Source organism: Ananas comosus, linkage group 22 (genome assembly GCF_001540865.1).
Source record: "Ananas comosus cultivar F153 linkage group 22, ASM154086v1, whole genome shotgun sequence".
Classification (NCBI taxonomy): domain Eukaryota; kingdom Viridiplantae; phylum Streptophyta; class Magnoliopsida; order Poales; family Bromeliaceae; genus Ananas; species Ananas comosus.
The window spans coordinates 2,426,771-2,440,070 of NC_033642.1; the positions used below are offsets into that span (position 1 = coordinate 2,426,771).

Consider the following 13,300-nt stretch of genomic DNA (forward strand, 5'->3'; position numbering starts at 1 on the left):
ATGAAGGTAAAAAAATAGACACATCATTCTTTCAGCATATAGTAACAGACTAAAAAGGAATGAAGAATAATAAAAAATAGAATAAATAAATAGAAGTTCAAAGCCTACAAATAAATAGGTTTTCAATGTTACTTTTGGATAACCAACACAATAGGAAAAAAATGAGTAATAATGAATGCTAATTAAAACATTATGTAATATTTGATCATATCCTTAATAGTTAAGATTACTTGCACGTTCTCATGTGACTTCTTAAGAATACACTAACAAACAATCCTATGATAAGCAAGAGTAGATAGATTAAATATTCTCTATTTATTTAACTTTCGGTGAAATACATAGAAACTTAGGTTAGCTTATGCAGAAAATACACCAAGCACTTTGGAAAGCTATAGTTCTTTGTTGTAACAACTGACCACCTAGAGAATGCAATGATTTAACATCAAACCAAGGGAGGGTAGCTTAATAGTGACAAAAGTGTTGTCTGTGGAGAGGTAAGAGTGAACCTAACTCTAGGGCTATCTTAATTTGAGGCAGAATTCAGTAGCTTAAGTCGAGGAAAAAATTAATAGCAAATGAAGGATGGTGAGGATGCAAAGGTAAGCTGCACAAAAGATCTTGGGGCAGCATTGAGATTACATCCTTGGTCAAGCCATAAGACCAGTGGTTGTGATAGTTCCATTTTCTAAATATTCGTAGTCATCTAACTTGCCAAAAGGAGAAAAAAATCCGAATTTCACACCAAAGCATGCTGTCACAGCCTTAGAATTTTTGTTCGCAAAGCCCGTAAGGCGCACGCCTTCCTGCTCGAAGATGGGCAAGCCTAGCTCCTTATTGCTAGCTTGGACCTCCACTCCCTACAACTAAGTATGCAAAAAGAAGAGAAAAGAGAGAAACAGAGGTTCCCAAAAACTAAGTACTCCACTACTTAGTTTAATAGGACTACAAAACACAACACCTCTTGTGTCTCTATCTTCTCTACTTTGGCCTTAGCCAACCCTCTTACTTATAGGCTCCAAGATATATTGAATATAGCTCATGCTAACTCACTACTAAACACACATTAAAGCACATATTAACTCACCCACAATCACATAGTAATGAGCCCTCATTAATGCCTAATGATTGCAAGATGATCATAAGGGTTGCCCATGACTCTTGGGTTTCCGCTGGCAGTTATGAAGGTATTAATTGCAGCAGTTACATGCCCATTCACCTCTCATGAAAGGTGTAATATCTGGGATATTGTAAAAGGAGGAATTCAAAATTTCAAATTTTCAATTCAAAAATTTGAATATATATATATATATATATAGTGGCTATATTGCTATATTTGTGAGAGCAAGAGGGGAGTGGATCTTCACGAATTCGGGACCAAATCACACGAAACAAAAATGTAATCTCGAAGTCCGGCAGTACCAGAAGTGTTGGCAAAGTCTATTCGCAATTCTGATAGCGGATCGTCCAAAATTGCACAATTATCGAGTAGAGGTCTTTTGGGGAAAATTGCGTTTCGAAAAATCCCCCAACATTTCAGGTGCCAAATTGTGCGAAATCACACACGGAGGCGTCATTTTGTGAGTTACACATGCTGTGAAGGACTTGAGAAAAATTTTAGAATTTTTGTGGGGTTTTTCTGCATTTTTTCCATGTTGCTCAAGAGAAACCCTAGGGTTTCTCTTCTTTTCTCTCCACCATATACCCCCACATCCCTCTCCTTCTCACAGCCACCACCTCCCCTCATCCCTACGCGCGCCGCGCGCCGCCCAGCCGTCAGCGGCCCCTGTTCTGGCCACTATGATCCTTTTCTCTCTCTCTCAACCTTCTCTCAATCTTCTCTCAATCTCTCTCTCCCTCTCTCTTCTTTCTTGTGGACCCAAGCTGTAAGGAGGCCCGCACCAGCCTCAGGCCCTCTCCCCCTACGATGCCGGACCTCCGGCGGTCTTTCCCAGCGACCGGTGATACAGATGAGTACTTCGATCCGAAGCCGGTACAGCAGCTCATGCTCGATGACTTCTTATCTTTTTTCTCCTATTTGAATTGCATAGCTTATCATGATTATATGCTAAGCATCTTGCACACTACCTGGCGCTCGTTGGTCTACTCTACAGTTGTTCGTCTTATAGTATTATGATTGATCTAGTAGTAAAGTAGCACTCCGGTGATTGATTATCGTTGCATGACTTCATCACTGATGACATTTCGTAGTTGTTGATACAGTTATATAGACCTGATAGGTCAGTGGCATGGTGACATTCCTTCGGGAATATTAGACCGGATTTGGTCGGATATGGTTGTGGATTGTTTTATCGGCTTGTTGTCGTTGTTGGCCATTGAGCATATCGCATCGATCGCCACAGCTCATGCATTTCACGTACACCAATGGTCCGATCCACCGCAAAAGGTGTTCTTTTCTAGAAAAGTGGTCGTACATCTGACCCGTAAGCCCAGTGGCTCAGTGCTGGGTCATATGCCAGGGAGACCCAGTGGTCTACTGCTAGAGTCATATCCCTAGTAGAGCGGTCGTGGCATAGCCGGAGCTCCTTAGACCAATATGGCAGTTGATTGGGTATACTTGTGCTATCAGTGACAGCTGACGCATAGTCGTTTCCCTATTTTCCTTTGCAGTAGCGGTTATTCATACCATTATCACAGTTGTTTTCAATTCAGTTATCATTGCTATTACGCTAGTTTGACTGTTGAGTCGTTGCTTTATTATCTCACTTTACAGTAGTAGCTTCTTTGGTAATTATCAGTGGTTGTTATTCTTTGTCATTATACCGGATTTACTTGTGACTACTGCTATTTATCCCTTCCATCCACCATGTACAGCTTGCCTTCGTCGACTTGTGGTACCCACTAGGAGAAGAGCCTTGTTTACATGTTCTCACCCTCCTCACTATTTTTCAGGTAGCTCGGTCTATAAGGGTCAGGACAGTGCGTGAGGACAATACTAGATAGTGAGCTCGAGATAGAGATCCTGACCTTACAGAATCAGTTTTGGTTTGGCGCTTACTATATGCATGTCAATAGATAGACTTGATAGCTTAGTTTTTTGCCACCCTCATACTTGTTAGTAGTTAGACAATATCGTGGTTCAGTGGATTTACTCGCGGATTTGGATATCTGTAGATTTTGAATACATGAAAGATTTTGGACTGGGCTTTTAAACGAAGTTTTCTTTAAAGTATACTCGTAGTTTTCACAAATAATGGATATCTACCCCTCGTGGTAGCTTGTTTACTGTGACATAAAGGTTTCCATATGAAAAATGATTTTCAAAGTGATTTTTTGGTTTTTCGTGGATTTTTAAAAATTAGAGTTTCAAAGTGAAGCCTTTGTGTGGGAAGGCACTTTCAACTAGTAGGAATGAATGTGAAACTTAAGAAATGATAATTTGTGTGAATTGTGAATGTTGTTAGTGTGAGTGGTATGTAATGGTTGTCACTTGTACTATGTGCTTTGCCGTGCAAATATAAGGGAGACTCTGTCCGTTTGAACAGAGAATTTCTTGTATTTATGGCGGATCTGTTGTAATGTACCGAAAAGTTCGAGTTGCAATGTTAACTTTGATCTAAAGGATCAAAGTGAAGCTTGAACTGGTCGTGTATCATTCCCGAGTGATTTTGGAGGTATGGGAATGAATTCTGAAGATAATTGAGTGTTTCGGCGCAAATTGGGCGCGAAACAAAATTTACAGAGAATTTTCGGATTAAAGCGCTAACTTTGATTAAATGAATCAAAAGTGAACAATGAGGATGATTTATTGTCACACCCCAAACCCGAGGCGTAACAGACGCCGCATACCTGCTAAACTAGCAAATATGTAAGGCTACAGAATCAGACGGAAACTAGCAAAAAGATAATTACCAATTTTTCCACTAAATCCAAAGAATCATAAGATGAGATTAAGAAATTGAATTTCAACTAAAATCAAACGGAATTCTAACATCTATAAAACTAAAGCTTACTACGAATCACAAAACTAAAGCTTACTACGAATCACAAGAGAGATTCGGTCTACAAAATACCATAAGTGACAAAAGTGGGTACGAAGAAATAACGAAATAAAAGCAAATGACAAACGATTATATACGAAGTCCAAAGATTCACATCCGAAAATACTAGATGTAAAAAAAAAAAGGACTAAAACAAAACTAGCTACGTCTAACGTTCACTTGGTCTCAGCCCCGCCCGGCAAATCAGTCTCGGTATCTGGGTAAGCAACCATACACCACATTAGTCGGATTAAGCATATAAATAAATAAATACAAAAATTAATTTAAGCGACTGGTTTATAATTTGCAAAATTTCAGAAAACAAGACTTTATCAAAACTTAAAATTCAGATCGGATCGAAACTATAAATTTTACAAAGCGTTTCTCTTTCGACATATAAACGAAGTAAACATTAAGTCCCTGACACTTAACTATATCATATGATCCGTTGGCGAGATCCAGAGGCACCCGAAGGTGCAAACAAAGCAGAAGCACCCGAAGTTGCAAACAGAACAGAGGCACCCGAAAGTGCATGTACAAAACAGAGGCACCCGAAAGTGCATGTACAAAACAAAGGCACCCAAAAGTGCAAACAAAACAGAGGCGTGGATAGGCGCAGGCACCCGAAGGCGCAATACAAAGATGAAACTAGCTTCTATAACAAAATACACGTCGACATGGCCAACATTAGCATAGCAGAATATTAGGAGAAATCATAATTCAAAAATTATCCAGTCACTAATTTACAAAACAGATTATCAAATTTCAAAAGTTCATTTTGCTAAAAAGACCTGTCAATCACAGTTGAAGCTCAATTTACAGAAATATTTAATAATATGCTCAACCCGTAATTTTGAAATCTACAAAATAAGATTTTCATACAATCTAAATATTTTTCTAATTTATCTTACGAAAAACTAACGGGTGTCTGGTCGCTTACCTCAAAAGCGGCTTCTAAGCTAAGAAGCTATCCAATTGAAAATTGCGCGAAAAATCAATCACCGGAACCTAAAATAGAGAAACATGATTCTCTATAAGCTACTTAAAATAAACTTACAAAGATGACATATATACATTTAGAAAGCAAGCTTATACAAAAATCTGAATTCAGATAGGTTCACATAGGTTGACAAAATCGGCTACAAATGCATGCAAAAAGGTCAAGATGGAGCACGAAAGAGATTTAGAATACATTCGACGAAACTCAATTAGCAATCAAAAGGATGATGAGTTTCAAATATTAAAGTTTTCAAAGAAGTAAGATAACATGAATGAAGTTTTAGATAATAAACGAAGGATCTAATGCTCAAAAAGAGGGTTTTCAGATGTTGAAATATTGATATGCAAATCAATATTTAGATAAAATCAAGATGGGAACAAAAACAATGTATGCCTTCTTTTAGGCATTTCGTCGAACATAAAGCGGACATTCCAATAAGTGTGTACAATATGTGAAGTTTTATGCAACTAGATCATACAGAGGATACAAGATATGAAATTAAACGGTTCGAACGACGAAGATTAGATATAACGAAATCAGATTTTGATGGTTTCAAATTTCAATCATCATGAGACGAGTATTCAAAATAATAATAAAACAATGAACAAAGAGGTTGGATGATCACAAGATTCGATATAGAGGTAAAATGAGGGAAAGAAAAAAACCTTCTCGAAAATGGTGAAGATGACGGCAGGATACCCTCGATAGCGAACCAAAAAATAACGGCCAAAGAGGATTGCGGCGGAGACGGCTACGGATGATGGCGACGATCGGATAGCGTCGCGCGCGCACGTGCGGAGCAGCAGACGCGTAAGGTGCTTTGAAGAATGAGAGAGATAGGGAGTCGTACGGAAGAGGGGAAAAAAAAAGGATTGATCGGGTTAGGGGGTTCATCCGGAATGAAAAGAAAAGGAAAAAGAACTTAATTAGATTAGGGATTAAATAAACAATATGCCGCCAAGCCCCCGTACTCATAATATTTACAAAAAGGTCCAAGTTTCAAAAGAATAGGAGTCAAAACAAGAAGTTAAAAGTATGGGGTGTTACATTTATAATATCTCCAAATCATTTTGGAGATGATAGGGTAGTTAAGTGGCAGATTTTAGAACTGTTCGGAAGTGTTAGAGCGAAGTTGACGCGAGAAAATGACTCAGAATTGCTGTTGTCAAGTACAGAAAACTACAGGGACTACAGTGTAAACAGCAATTTTAATTTTTGTGGAGGATTTAGGAGCAATTGCTACTATTGCTGCTGCTGTTGCTGCTGCTATTGCTGCTGCTGCTGCTGCTGCTAGCTGTTACTGCTGCTGCTGTTAAGTGGGCTGCAGGGACTGTTTTGTAAAAACAGAATTCCTGCCTCGTGGAGGGGTTTAGTTGCATTTTTTTGGGCTTATCCTTAAACCGCAGCCTACCCCAGCTGCTGCTACTTACCAAATATCCTCTCCACTTCATTCTCTTTTCATTTCTTTTCTTTTTTTCTCTACAAGCCTAGGGTGGCTGAAGTTGGTGAAGAGGGTTTGTGTGGAGTTCGGTTTTCTTAGTGATTTCAGCTGAGAGGAAGGTCCAGGAGCTGAGAACAGCTCGTGGGAAGCTTCCAAGTTGAGGTAGGTTTGATCTAATTTTAGATTAGAGTTAGGTTATTGCTCTAAAAGAGATTAAGCTACAGATTTTGAGGTATTAGAACTTCTATTACCATGAAAAATCTTAAAGAATTGTGTGTGCACAGCATATATATAGATATATATATGTACATGTGAATTATTTGTTGGGGATGAAACCTGAGGTATGAGAGACATATTTCCTGATTATGGTTCATGGTATTTAACGTAAAGGAGGAGTAGACAATAGAATTTTAGGTTTCTAAAACTAAAATTGCTATGTGAAACCTAGAGAGAGCTATGTATGTAAATAGCATGTGGGTTTACTTGACAGCTGGGAATAGGGTTAGTATCCTGTAATTCCTGATTAGGGAATTGATGTAAATCCTTTGAATTAATGAGTTTTGAGGTTCTTGGGCTACTAAAGAGTTGAATTATTCTATGTATTTTGTGAAATGTTGTAGAAACAGTGTATGTAGAGCCTAAGATCGAAAATGCTATTTTGTAGGATTGGGAGCCTAGCTTGGAATTGATCACATATAAACTTAATTGAGGGTAAAACCGACTTGTTGGGAAGCTCGGATCGGTGTTTCTACGAGCCTACGGCAAGCTATTGAGGAAAAACCTTATTTTAGCTTCGTTTGTCGCAAGCGAGAATTGCGATTGTTCCTAAATCCCGGAAAGTGGATTTCTCGCATCCCGGTATCAATTAAAGGTGAGTTGTGCTTTACCGAAGCGATTAGGTCGCTTCCAAGCCAAAGTAAAGTATGATTATTATTGATGCATATATGTATAGTGGTAGATTATGATTGATAATATGAATGCATGAATCATATTGTGTTAATTAATGTTACCTACCATTGGAATATGCATATTGATATATTGTGGATAATGCTAGATGATGTATGAAAGTTGACATATTGTGAACATGCTAGGTTCTTATAAGTTGAAAATGGGTCGATAAATCTAAGTTTGTCAGAGAACTCGACAGTTACAAAGTGAGAACGTGTAAACTACAATCCTAGGTGTGGACAACTAGGATGATAAGTAGATCGAATGGCATGAACCTAGTGTTATTAAACATAGATTGGACATGAACCTAGTGTTATTGAACATAGATTGAATAAGTGAACCTAGAGTCGAGATCTAGGTAAAATTGATATAGAACCTAGTGTGATTGAACCCAGGTTATGAGGTATAGTGACACTTAGTGTACTTGAAACTAAGTTGTGGATTATAGTGGTAGAAGGACCACTAGGAAATGAATGGTTTAGACCTAGAAAGGTCGACAACATAGGGTAAGTGTTAAACCCTTAAGATTTGGAAGTGGATTCCGGAATCCTTAGGAATGGTGGCTGCAAATGCAGTGGTTGAGACAAGTGGATTAGCAAAAATAGAATCAGAACTGCGGGTATGTTGGTTCTCCTCGCCCGACAGTGATTCAACGGGTACGTTAGTTCTCCTCGCCCGGTATGCCATGAAGCAAGTGAATCAGAACTATGGGTATGTTGGTTCTCCTCGCCCGGTAGTGATTCAACGAGTATGTTGGTTCTTCTCGCCCGGTATGAGCTCAAAACGGGTATGTTGGTTCTCCTCGCCCGTTGAGCTTAAGTGACTTATGGTCTCGGGGTTCGACGGTTCTCCTCACCCTGTGGTAGATCTATAGTCGAGTGGACTTAAGGCTGAGGTGCTTGTGAGACGTCCTTCACCTCGAGCCTGACTTGATGCGGTATTCTGCAGATGATTGACTCAAGATCGAGTCGGGTGGATAACTTGATTAAGGTAGATGAAACCTTAGAAGCTAGTTGGATATGAGCTATGGATAGTGAGATAGAAAGTAGAATCAATAGATCTACTTATATATTGTTGCATAATTTGCATATTGCATATCTTAAGGCATACACATGTATTTAATATTTGCATAAACTATCTGTGGATATCTGTTGGACTAACATGTTGCAGTGCCTCCTTTGGACCTGGTGGGTCGAGCTCTTCACTTGGGTGGCCGTGCCCACTGGAAACTATATTTATATAGTTCTCACCCCACGTTGTTTTGGGGATTTCAGGTTCCCACGTGAGCGGAGCGGCGGCGCGAGGAAAGGGCGTAGTTCCGTAGATAGCGCCCTACCACCGAGACCAGAGATAGCGGTACCCTAAAGTGGTCTAGCTAAGGGTATAAAATGAAAGAAACAAACTTATAATAATTTGTATAACTTAGTGGTACTTGAAAAATGTAATATTGTAATATGTATAAGTTGTAAGATGAATGCTTGTAATAGCATCGTTTAGCATTTTATGTTTTTGATACTTATGCAATCTATGTTGAATATTGTTCCTATTTGGAACCACGTGTATTGCATGGATTGTGACGCCTTGAACGTACAGGGGAAGCTCTGTCCGTTTGGCGGTCCATTAGCGTGCTCGAATACGACGAAATAGGCGGAGCTCGGGGCGTGACATCTGTTGTTCGTCTTTAGGGTCCAGATTTCTTTTCTAAAAAAAGGGGTAGTTTTTCTGCCGATTCTAATTTATAAAGACAGCCCAATTTCAAATTGGCTTCCAATAAGGACCCTGGGGCGTGACAGATTAAGACGGTATCAGAGAAATGGTCCAACCACGACTTCACTTATAGTTTTTTTTTTTAAATGAAACTGAACCACTAGTTAGGTTGACCCATAGAAAGACCTAAGATGATAGGCACGCGCGTGCAAGGTTGCTGGGATTGAGTCCTAATGTTCTGGTCGAGCTTTAATAGTTTCGAGGCATATGGTTATTACTCCGTGCGTATTACGATTTTCGCAGACTCGTGTCTCTGTCGGGACTGATGACGGTGTACCAATACAGACATCGAGTGGCGGGATGATATTCACCAGGTGTAGCCACTCTTATCAGATAGGGCCTTGAGGGGCCAGGTGATATTATTTAATAGGACTAAGCGATCGTCTCAACTGCCAGTGCCCAAGCCACACTCCCTACATAGCGCACGAGTTTCACTGCGAGTATCTCCACGGAGACGGTGTATAGAGCGATTTCGACCATGGCTACTGCGAGGGCTGCTGGAGTGCAGCCCGAGGCTTCATGACTGTCCGATTGTGCGGTTGTGGTATAGGTAATGCTCCTCTAGGCTTGATGGGTAGGGCTGTGACGCCTATTCCATCCCTCTATTCATTATTGGTGGCACAGTGTCACGGAGAGAGGAGCAAACCCAATTTTGGGTAAATGCAGTGTGTTGGCGAGATCTGACCCACCTAGCTTCGGCGGCATGACTCCCAACCTTAGGATTGGGAGTATGGATCGTGGTTATGGTAGGACTCAGTATAGAGTCTCATGTGGGACGTTATGGTCATTGCTAGTATTTTCGAGCGGGTTTGCCTGACTTGTTAACTACGTCTTGGTCGAGATGAGCACGTGGGTTGTACGGTGAGGTTGTCACTCAATAAATTACCAGTGCAGGTGCTTTGACTATCTGCCGGCTCACTTATCCGGTGGGCATACTTTGGAACTGCTTTGAGATGCCATTCTGGTGTGGGTCCTTATGGTGCACACATCGTGTGTGACTGCCCCAACACCTTGATCGGTGTGTTGTGGGATCGATAGGCTTTTGGCATGTTATGAGCTACTCCTTGGAATTACTTGGGAATCTTAAAAGGGTTAGTAGCTGGTTGTCTGAAGTTCGGAATCTTGTTGCAATCACATTAGTTTGTGCGGGTGGCGACTTTATGTTGCGGGCCATCGTCTGTTATTGTGGAGAGTCGTAGGGCTACTAGGGAGTAGGCTCAAAGGCTGGTCTAGCTTCAAATATCCGCTTGCAAACTCAATATTTTGATGGTGTTTTAGTGCACCACGGTGCGGTATAGAAGTAATGGTTGGTTTGGTTTATGTGTCACTTATACAACTTGTTGTTGGTGATGGATCTACGGGTAATTCGCATTTCTTTCGATAAGTACGTTAGCTGCAGACAACATAGTGTGAAAGTTGGGACGAAGTACCCTATCCCTTTTAGGAGTATCAAGATTGGGTCGATGTATTTTTCCTACGAGATAATCTCTATAGGTCATCTTGTGGGAAGGCTAGAGTAGTGGTCATCTTCGATCGGTGATAGGACTTGGGTAATTCCCAAGCGGTAGTTGTGCAGTTGATCTATGAGCACTGCACATGGTTGATGTTCTGTTGTGGGCGTGGTCGCCTACCAGCTCGGTGGCGATGCCATGCACGACTAAGCGGTGTTATAGCTCTTACGATCTCGGTCATGCTATCGAAGGGTATAAACTGTGTCCGACATGTGTCATGAGCTTAGTTGTTAGCTCAAATGTCACGGCGAGTGACGGCGTACGGTGAGGCATGTGCATCATGAATGTCATAGTGTAGGAAATTATGATCCGATCGTGGTGACAGGTGCCCTTGGGTCTCCCTGAGACTGGCGTTTAGTGTTGCTGAGGACATCAGTCGCTAGGGTTCCTTTGAGGACGACACTGACAGGGTCTCGTAGAGACAAATGTTGAGCAGCTTGGTGAGGACTTCACGGTCTAGTACGATGTCTCACAATTTGATTTTAGGTGTGTGCCCATGCAGCAGGATCGGATCATAGCCTATGTATTACTATAACTGAAGGATTATGAGAAGATTTATCCGACGCATGATCTCGAGCCCGCGGCAGTGGTGTTGGCCCCGAAGTTATGGAAGCACTATCTATATAGGACACACTGCGAGGTGTTCACGGATCACCAGAGTCGAAAGCATGCTTCAGCTAAGGTGTCCTTTATGATTGCTAGATAGGATTGCTGAGTAGAGGAGTTTCGTCACTTGGAATTACCCCCACCGGGGCCACGGCCCAGTTGATGACCTTGGTAGTGCAGCGCACCTTGACGGAGTGGATCGCGCTCGCACAGCAGACGAATCCGTACTTGCAAAGATGCAGGCAGTTGTCGAGTACCGCAAAAGAGGGGGGGACTTCTTTATCTACTCCGATGGCTTTCTGCACTTTTGAGGCCGATGGTGTGTGTCTGATGACTCAGAGTTGAGGAGAGATTTACGATTCGAGGCACAATGGTCCCAATACACTGTTCATCGCGGCGGAACCAAGCTGTGCTGCATCCTAAAGTTCTGGTAGCCTGGGATGAAATTGGTTGCAGCACAATACATAACCCAGTGCTTGGTCTATCTGGAGGTGAAGGACGAGCATCACCAACTGACATGGAAGCTGCAACCACTTTCGATGCCTATGTAAAAGTAGGAATAGATCACAATAGATTTCGTCATGGGATTACCCCAATCACGAGAGGTCATGATGCGATATGGGTCATTGTGGATCGCTTAACAAAGTCGGCTCACTTCCTGTGATATGGCAGTTGATTGGGTATACTTGTGCTATTAATGGCAGTTGATGCATAGTCGTTTCCTTATCTTCCTTTGCAATAGCGATCATTCATATCATTATCGTAGTTGTTTTTAGCTCAATTATCATTGCTATTGCATATTGCACTAGTTTGATTGTTGACTATGGTTGGTCATTGCTTTATTATCTCACTTTACAGTAGTAGCTTCTTTGGTGATTATCGGTGATTGTTATTCTTTGTCATCATACCTAATTTATTTGTTACTACTGCTATTTATCCCTTCCATCCATCGGCTTCTACAGCTTGCCTTTGTCGGCTTACGGTACCCACTATGAGGGAAGATTTGTTTATATGTTCTTACCCCCCCCTCCCTATTTTTCAAGTAGCTCGGGTGGTGAGAGTCAGGATAGTGCGTAGGACGATATTAGATAGTGAGCTCAAGATAGGAGATCCCGGCCTTACGGTATCAGTTTTAGTTTGACGCTTACTGTATGCATGTCAGTAGATAGACTTGACAGCTTAGTTTCTTGCCACCCTCATACTTGTTAGTAGTTAGACAGTATCATGGTTCAGTGGATTTACTCGTGGATTTGGATATCCGTAGATTTTGAATACATCTGAGATTTTGGACTGGGCTTTCAAACGAAGTTTTTTTTAAAGTATACTCGTGGTTTTCGCAAATAATGGATATCTACCCCTCGTGATAACTTGTTTACTGTGAAATAAAGGTTTTCATGTGGAAAATGATTTTCAAAGTGGCTTTTCGGCTTTTCATGGATTTTCAAAAATCTAGAGTTTCAAAGTGAAGCCTTCGTGTGGGAGGCGCTTTCAACTAGTAGGAATGAATGCGAAACTTAAGAAATGATAATCTATGTGAATCGTGAATGTTGTTAGTGTGAGTGGTATGTCATGATTGTCACTTGTATTATGTCCTATGTTATGCAAATACACGAGAGGCTATCGTTTGAACAGAGAATTTCTTTTATTTGTGGCGAATCTGTTGCATGTCTTTAGGGTCCAGATTTTTTTTTTAAAAAAAAAAGGGGGCAGTTTTTCGCTGATTCTGATTTATAAAGACAGTCCGATTTCAAATTGGCTTCCAAAAAGGACCACGGGGCATGACAAAAGGCTGTTGGTTTTGGGCCTCCTTTGGCTACCCACTTAGTGAAGTTGGGCCAAGGATTTGGTCAGACTGAATAATTACTAAGTCCCTGACATTCTCCACCACCTAACACGCAGACGTCCTCATCGCGCGCCAAGCCACTCTGCATAGTCTTGCTCGTAGTCCGCCTTACATTCGCGCCCGCGCGGCCTCGAGCCTTGCTATCGCAGTCCGTCTTCACTTCTGCACTAGCTCCCAATGCCTTGC

The 13,300-nt window shown here is 41.2% G+C and overlaps 2 long non-coding RNA genes across 2 annotated transcripts; one reads left to right on the forward strand and one right to left on the reverse strand.

Moving 5' to 3' along the window:
• Positions 4,002-5,886, reverse strand: LOC109727458. Its single transcript, XR_002220780.1, has 3 exons — positions 5,664-5,886; positions 4,939-5,006; positions 4,002-4,215 (listed from the first exon to the last, which is right to left on the reverse strand). It is a non-coding gene; the product is annotated as an uncharacterized LOC109727458 (long non-coding RNA).
• Positions 6,430-8,902, forward strand: LOC109727457. The gene is made up of 3 exons (XR_002220779.1): positions 6,430-6,601; positions 7,104-7,310; positions 8,662-8,902. It is a non-coding gene; the product is annotated as an uncharacterized LOC109727457 (long non-coding RNA).